The following is an 8,195-nucleotide window of genomic DNA, read 5'->3' as shown; positions in this document are numbered from 1 at the left end:
ATGTAGAAATTACAAACGGAATGACAAACTTATATATACCCATCTCACGAAGGTGATGGGTATTTTTTCAAAGATGGATGCATTCAACTTTTTATAGGGACGAGATAATTTTAATCAAGTTTATTTTATTTTCTTCAGATTTTTATTGCAAATATACGTGATATTTTAAAAAAAATTTTTGACCCTCATATCTAAAAAAAAACGCAAAAAAAGATCGAGCAAAATTGAAAAAAAAAGTTAAACCATAAATATCTTTTGAACTAAAATAGATAACCTACAGATGTAAGCATATTTTTTGGTAGACCTTCTCAAATACTATCTATATTTTAAATTTCAGCTCATTCGGCTCATAAATAGCTTTCTGGGAATTTTTTTAAAAATTTGAGTCTTTGAGAAACATTCCGCCTACGAAGCTGAACATCAGTAAATCAGCCGAGTAAATAATGCAGCACAACATAGAAGTGTGGACTGGATCATACTATTTTAACAAAAATATTTGTTTTAGCGTCAGAAATTTACTATTTCGAACATTTTTAAGGTATGTACAAAGTGATCTTTATATGCTTTTTAGATTACCTAAGTAGATACGTTCAGATTGCATTGATATATTCACAAGAGTAGTTTAGCTTTTCCGTAGCTACTACTTTGCTAAATATTGTTAGTGAAAAATTAGGAGTGCAAATTATTTAAAAAAAGTGGAAAAAAAATGTTCTTTCTATATTTTTTTCCAATAAAGTACACGAAATAGCTATTTTTTGGAAAAAAATTTAAACTAAATTTGTTTGGTGGACTCTTAACTATATTATTGCCATATATAGTTAAGCGGTATCACCAATTCTGAATTAGTTGTTGGCCATAAACTGATGACACCTTTTTTTGGAGAGCCAATAATTTTCAGAATCTTAGGAGCCCCATTAAAAAAATTGATCACCAAAATCGCCAAACTGAGTTTAGTAGTAGAGTTGAGCCTATACTGTCATGACAGTGTGTTTTTCCAAAAGTCTTCATTTGTTGCATAGTGTTGCTATTTGTTGTTATTTCGGTAACGATATTTTCATAACGAATTTAATTTGATAATGAACATGAATGATATATGAATGAATGAATATTTGGTACTCTCATTTCATCCTGAACTAGATTATTAACAATATTATCAAAAATTAGAAATAAGTTGACAAAAGCGGTGTTTTGTAATATGTTGTATTTTGTATAATTTAATAAACTCAATTTTTATACCCTTCACCTAAGTTTGTCATTCCGTTTGTAATTTCTACATTTTTCATTTCCGACCCTATAAAGTATATATATTCTGGATCCTTATAGATAGCGGAGTCGATTAAGCCATGTCCGTCTGTCTGTCTGTTGAAATCAATTTTCTGAAGACCCCAGATATCTTCGGGATCTAAATCTTCAATAATTCTGTCAGGCATACTTTCGAGAAGTTTGCTATTTAAAATCAGCAAAATCGGTCCGTAAATAACGGAGATATGAGCAAAAAACCGGGACAACCTCGATTTTTGGATTACTAAGTCATTAATATAGACAATATGGATATCTAATGATAGATATTTCCATAGTCCATTGCAACGATGTAGATAAGGCTATAGTAAGTTGGACCTACAATGGGTCAAAATCGGGAAAAAATATTTTTTAACCCGAATTGTTTTTCATCAAAAAATTTTTTTGTCATAAATTTAAAAAAAAAAAAAATTTGGAAAAAACTTTTTATTTAAAACAAATTAAAGAACAATTAAAAAAAATTAAATTTTGTTAACCTAAAAATATTTAAAAAAATTTATTTTAAAGTATAATTTGGTGAAGGGTATATAAGATTCAGCACAGCCGAATATAGATCTCTTACTTGTTTTTATAAGATATCGGAAATAGTATGTCAGTAATTTCAATTACTTCGGTATTTTTGAGGTAACGGTAGACAAACTTTTTAATTTTAATCAGTTTTTTAATCGTCAGCTTAAATCAAACATTTTCAAATCTTGATAATTGGACACAAATATAAATTTTATAGGAATGATAATAGGTAATGCAGAGGGTGGTTAATGAGGCTATAACGCTTCAATTCATATACAGGATATTTCTTTAAGCGCTTCCTATCGTTAAATTTAAATCAAACAAAGTGTGTGTGAGATATCTTCGAAATTTCTTATTCATTTGAAAGGCACTTATGTATGGAATATAACATACAATTCGACATATGGCCACTATCAACTGTCAAAGTTCGGATGTCCCTATTGGAAGACCCTTTACATATGCATCGATTTAAATTTTGAAAACATTTTCATACAATGTTCCCCTTAATTTTTTTGGTAAATTTATTTACCCAAATAACAAGACACACCACTGTGCCCTTAATAACATTGATTTGATTTGATAAATGAAAGCATGATGAACAATTTCTCTAGATAATTAATAATAACACAATTGGGGGCCAACCAGAAAATAAAGACACCATAAACGATTCATTTCAATTCAAATGAAAAGAAAAGAAGATTTTCTTAAACAACAACAAACGTTTCATCAAAGTTTTTCACAGACTCAACTTTAGAGGAATTAAAAATAAAAGAAAATTCCTCAATTGAAATGTTGTGGAAAAAAACAAGAGAAATTTAAACGATTTCTATTAAAAACACTTGAAAACCACCCATGATCATGGGGCAGGCAGGGTATAAACAAGAGTGATTATCACCAGCATCAAGTTAAAGCTAGAAATATCAACACCATGATCATGATCATCATTAACAACAACATCTTCATGATCTTTAACACTGCAGCCAGCCAGCCAGCAACAGCATGATCGACATGTTAAAGCCCCAACCACTTGAATTCAATTAATCTATACATGTTGGTTTTTTAAGTTTTTATTTTTTTTATTTTTTTATATTTGTTTCCTTGCCTATTGCGTGTTCTTTTCAAATTCCTGCTCTTCCAGTAATTAGTTGTTTAAAATATGTCAAGTCACACTTTTGAACTCATAGCTCTTTGATGGCCAACATGGGTTTCATTTCACTTCAACACTTAGTGTGAGTACTTCTCTCTCGTCTCCTTGTACGAGTATGAATTTGTTAAGACTCACACTGCACCCCACTGCATTGCACTGTTGTTTGATTTTGAAAATTTTTGTTTTGTTTACATTGACGCTGACGTCTAGAGGAGGTTCTTTTTATCGAATTTTATTTAAATTTTATACTTTTGTGGTTTCTTCGGTTTCTTCTTTGTCTATATGTAAGTGTTTTTTATAAGAGTAAGATTATGAACTTAAGATCCATTTAATTTAATTGCATTTGTTGTTCTTTGAAAACAAGAGCATTTTAATGTTTTAATTTTCATAATTTACATGGTTGTTGGTTGATTTCTCTGATATTTTGTGGTTGTATAGTATTTAGGACTCAATTAAAAATTATGTTTAGGGGTTGCAAATTTCAAAATTTTAAATACAATAGATGATCTTTAACATTGCAGCCAGCCAGAAGCAGCATGATCGACATGTTGTAGCCACAACCTCGCAAAATTCGCCAAGTTGTGGTCTGCGAAAGACCGAGTTCGTGTCGCGAAATCTACTGCCTCGTATTCTCCTGCACACTCACACGGACATTGTTACGATTTTTTAAATTTTTGTTATTAAATTTCGTTAAAATTTACATGTAGAGTAATATAGGAGTATTGTTATGTAGATAGAATAATATATTATTCACATAAGGGCTACGTCCCTTATTTATTGCATGCGATAAAATTTTTAAGAGCATTGATTATTGCACTTTTTTTTTGCATTTCTCATTTAATTGAGATGCATTTCATTATTTGTCTTTATTTAACACACATGATCAATTGATCTACATTGATTCTTCTTTAAAACGAGTTTTACTACGCGGTAATATTAATGACAGCCAAAAAGCATGATCATATAATTGTTTCCAACCAAAACTTCATTACTAAAGTTGAAGTGGTACGATTAAGTTCAATCAAGATTTACAAAGTGATCTATAGAGACAACGTGTTCTATAAAGTGTCAGTAAATTTCCATAAGCTGAATAATTCAAATAAAAGCCAAGTTTAAATAAACCAATTAAGCCAAGTTAAGTGAGTCGATGAGCCCAGGATTTGTGATTGTCTAATATTTTTAGGAGTCCAATCTAAAGGTAACATAAACTAGTTTAGAATATATACCCGTAAAACCATTACAAGACACAATTTCATTTATTAGGGAAATAGTTTCAACCCGTGTAGCCTGTGGCTTTCTGTCACCATTAGTGGGCAATCCTCGAAAGATTTTACCCTTGAGGAATACAAAACCTTCCATTTCAATCATACGTTGAGAACAAAGAAACTCGGAATTTGGTCACGGAAAGAAATTGAGTGTTGTGTAAGACCACATGGTCTTATGTAATCACCTTACGTAATCACCAATTACTAGTGTTAAGTACATCATTATCCAGAATACCTTATCTTTAAACCTCTAAAATCAATAACTTATCCTAAATCTCATGATTTGATACTAAACTAAAACCTAAATTTTATTAAATTATGAAAGTTTCTTAGAAAGTCAAAATTAAATCTATTTTCAAATTACACTAATCTCTAAATTTATTACATACAAAGTCTAAATTATGTCATAATTATAAATCTTAAACAACATCTAAAACTTAATTCTAATTATTCACTAAAATAGTTTAAAGTTAATTGGTCTAAATTGGCCTAAAAATTTGCTAATTACCTAAAAGAAATTTCAACCAAATTATGATCTAATTTATTATCCAACAATATTTAAAATTTTAAAACAAATTAATTAACAATGTAAGAATTAAAATCTAATTAAACAAAACTAAAATTTATACTTTCAAAACTTTAAACAAAATGTACAAAACCATAAAGTAATTTTGTTTTCTGAATTATACAAAAATCAACAATTGAATTACATATAACTATAAAATCTCAAATTTATGAATATATTAATTAAATCTGAACCACTATTATTTTACTAATTCATTATATTTTATAGAAATATTTCCTAAAATTATATTAAAACACATTATTCATTATAATATAGAATTCTTAAAATTCTGGCAAAAATCTTAAAACATGTAAATTTTATCATACTTTTCTAAATTAATTAATTTACCAACATTATTTTTGTGAGTGTTAAAATATCATGATTAATCTTTTTTTTGAAAAGTCTAGATCATCTACATACATATTGATTTCTGCAAAAAAACAATCCAGACGAAATAACAACAACATCACTGATTGACTGCTGGGCCCAACAATTCATTCAAGTGCATTTTTTTTTCATTCATCATTTTCGTAAGTCTGTCTCATTATGCTTTAATACTCATTTTTTTTTATTTTACTACTTACCACAATTTTTTTTACTATAAATTAATAAGTCAGTCCGATTTCAAATTGTTCCCCTAGAATAAGTATTTTTTTTTGTTGTTTTCATTCATTAATGATCTCTTGTTAAATGATCAAAATTGTTTCATTCCTTTTATCATTATTGAGAATATTCTATTTTGTTTTGTTACTCTATTTTTTTTTAATAAATCTTTAATAAAGTTGTAAGATAAAATTAAAATGCATTTGTAAACATTTAATAATATGGGAACGATAGCCAATCTGAATTGTGAAATATAATGTAAGTATAAATCGTGTCATTATTAGGGACAGATTTAAAAGTTAAATAGGGTATAGTCTGTCATGGTGTTTGACAATATGTCATAATTGGGAGGGAAATCATTACCCTATGTGGTACAACATCTAACCACCATGTTTGTCATATAACACGTTGTAGTTCTAGGTCCATTTAGTTTATTTTCTTTTGTGCAGTCTAGGGTATTTGTAGGCATGTAGACTGTATTATATGTTTATGCGTTTCAAATAACTGGGTTAAGAACCATGTATACCTATCGAAGAGCTAGCTGGGATATCTTTTCATGCCCTTAACGAAAGTTCATTTGTACGGTTTTATTAGAACCAAGTAGAAAGTAAATTTTTATTACTCTCGAAATGTAGCCGGCGCATAACATATATGGCGCCCAACGGAAAGGCCATTTCATGGCTAACATTTTGCTCTTGAAAACTGATATTTGCATAGAAAACAATATACTTGACAAACACTTATAGTTGGTTAAAATGTCTTGTTAAGACAACAAATCACATATATATTTTCCATCTAATCTTAACTAAAGTATGTAAGTCATAGCTTAATGTAATTGTTGAGAAGTTAAGTCTATTTGCGACATACTGGAGTTACGTATTACTATCTTAACCAACTAATTTTGCTATTATTTCAAATAGTCCAAGACTAATATGCATTTTTTTTAAGTTTAGTCTTAGTTGCATTTGAAACTTCAATGAATGTTATTCAAGTCCATTAAGATTTTAAGATTTTATGAATCTAAATGCAGCGGTTTAACAATTATTAATTTCATTTTTATTTTTTTTTTGAAAGGTTGATCCGATTTAGTTTAAATATACAACTGAAACGTTGCATCTTTCATTTTAAAACATGACATGATTTATACGAACTAATTTCACATTGATGATTTGGCCTATTTTCCCATATGTAAACCAAAAAAATATAATTCTTAAAAGCTAACTTATACTAACTATTTAGGTATTAATTATTAACATTTTATTACTAAATTCTCTTATCATATAATTTTTTTTTTCTCATGCTGATCTGAAATATTTTAAATAAATTTCGTTAACTAAAATTTGATTTGTCGATAATATTCTCGGTTCGATATGAATACGCGAAGTTCTTCAGTAGGTGGGCAGAATAACTCGTTTACTAGAGGTCGAGGTGCTAGGAGTTCTTCAGGCTCACATAATAATATTCAGGTAGAAGTTGGGGATACTAGAGGTGCGAAACCAAAGGTAGTACATTCTCCTGCTCTTAACAAATCTGGTCAGGTACATCGAACTCTTAGTGCAGAAAGCTTACCTTCTCAAGCTCTTTTCTCGGAAATCCAAGTCATGGAAAATCAAAATATTCCCCCACAACCACAGAACTCTATGCCATCTTGTAGCAGAGATTCCACTTCTGGTATGAACCCAGTCCCAGCAAATAATGCTGCTGCAGTTGCAAATACCAATACAGGTAGTTCTTTAGATTCTCTTATGGCTCTGATGGAACAAACAATGTTAAACACTAGGGAAGAGTTTCGTAGAGAGCTAAACGCTATTAGAGATAGTATCTCTCAGATAGGCACTACGTCTAGTTCCAATAGGACCCCTGAATTTATGCCTTTTATACCAAATATTAATACTCCAAGGGTTAACTCTAATCATACAGGACCTACTCATAGTACTTATTCGGTTAATGAAAACAATGTGAAACTTGAAAAATGGAAGATTTCATTTGATGGTAATGGATCTGTGTCTGACTTCCTTTTTAAAGTGGAAACACTTTCTAGCAGATCAAAGTGTTCTGACGAACATTTACTGTCAAACTTCCATATCCTTCTCGATGGTAAAGCTGAACAATGGTATTGGCTTTTTACCAAACAAAACCGTATTGTAACCTACCCTTTGCTTAAACATGCATTAACAAAAGAATTCGGCCATATTGAGTCGGACCATGAAGTGATTTTAAAAATTTCTTTAAGAAAACAATCATATAAGGAATGTTATGATGATTTTCATTCATCAATTGTTTCCATGAATCTACGTTTACAAAACCCTTTGCCTGATTCCACTTTAATCGATATAATTAAAAGAAACTTAAACTCAAATTTACGTTTTCTATTATTCAATATCGATTCACGAGATTTAAATGAGTTTAGAGACAAAGCACGTAAGGCGGAAAAGGTTTTACGCGATACAAGATTCCAAAACCCAAATATGGTCCAGACTCGTAATGTGAACGAGATAGAAGTTTTGAATGAAGAGGACGATAGTCCTGAAACTGTAGATCCTCAGGTAGAGGCTTTAAAATGTTCAAGGAAGCCAACTAAATATGATTTTTCAAACATTCAGTGTTGGAATTGCTCGTTGTTTGGGCATTCTTACATCTATTGTTCGAAGCCAATAGAAAAATCATTTTGTTTTAAATGTGGAACAAAAGGTGTCTTGACTCCTAACTGTCCTAACAACCATCAGGGAAACCAGAAAATGGGCGATCTGGCGACCGGGGACAATCGTCCACCCCTGTAAACCCCGAGTTTCAAATAATTTCTTTT

The sequence above is a fragment of the Calliphora vicina genome, chromosome 4 (assembly GCF_958450345.1).
Source record: "Calliphora vicina chromosome 4, idCalVici1.1, whole genome shotgun sequence".
Classification (NCBI taxonomy): Eukaryota; Metazoa; Arthropoda; class Insecta; order Diptera; family Calliphoridae; genus Calliphora; species Calliphora vicina.
This window is presented reverse-complemented; position numbering follows the sequence as displayed.